The following is a 1207-nucleotide window of genomic DNA, read 5'->3' as shown; positions in this document are numbered from 1 at the left end:
TTTGGATGCTGCATTGTGCATGTTATTTTAAGTTATTTCTTATTTTGTTTCTTACTTCTTACTTATAATATAGTTTATGATGTTTGACTAATGTTTAAGATTTTAATCTCTGATGAAAAATAAAATTTGTATCTTTGTGTCAACAGCTTATGAGATGATTTTTTTTTGTTATAGGGAAAATCAATTGATGAGATGTTTCAGTGTCGATTGCATAGAACTGTACTTTGAGTTGTGCCAATACAAATGGGGTAAGTCACATTTCATTCTGACATGATTTTTTGTTAGCACAATTCTTTCTCTGTGTTTTTTTTTACTATTATTATTATTATATTTTGTAATAGTAGGTCTTGAATTTTCATATACAAATTCATGTGAGTTATTTGTGTATAAAGCTAATTAAGTATTGAATTTTTTTTTTGATAACAACCAGCATAGCCCAATAAAAGTAAAAAATGTATTTATGAGCTTTGGTATGTTGAGTGATGTGATATTCATTGCCTATTCAGCTTCACTTTCTTTGTTTGAATTTAATTTTTTTTAATGGAGTTTTCATCCAAAAGAAAGAAGGAAGGATAACAACCCATGTTAAGAAAAAAAGGAATGAATACAATGTCATATTTTGGTTATTTTACTCATGAAATTATATTAACTTTTTTTGCTTTAGTTTTAGTTGATTATTTTAGTTATTTGATCCATAGTTTATCCCTCCCTTTCTCATTCAAAATTTATATTACTCATCACTCAAATGTCATAATATTATTTTTATCATTTTTTTTATTTTGCAAATGCAATTTTAACAATACAATTCCACAAAATATAAAAAAAATGTTGAATTCCTTTTCTAACAAAAATATATTATAATTGCAATGAGTCATATCAAATGAAGTTTGTTTACGAATGTAATATTAATTGTGGTGGTAGGAAAAGAGTTTAATTGATGATATGAGTGTATTAAGTTTGTAATCTATGAATTTAATTAACGTAATTGCTTTTTAATCAAAACATAATATCTATACAAAAACTATAAAAATTTGACAAATTCATATCAAATTTTAACTCATAAACTAAAATTAAAATCAATTTAGTACTAATTAAGAATCTTCTAGATTACACTTTAGATATTGGATGTCATTGATTTTTAAATATATTTATTATATATTGATGCAATTTTTAAAAATACTTATGCTCACTGGAAAGGGGTACACGC

The sequence above is a fragment of the Solanum pennellii genome, chromosome 6 (genome assembly GCF_001406875.1).
Source record: "Solanum pennellii chromosome 6, SPENNV200".
Lineage (NCBI taxonomy): Eukaryota > Viridiplantae > Streptophyta > Magnoliopsida > Solanales > Solanaceae > Solanum > Solanum pennellii.
The sequence above is the reverse complement of the archived record's forward strand: the minus strand, read 5'-3'. Positions refer to the sequence as shown.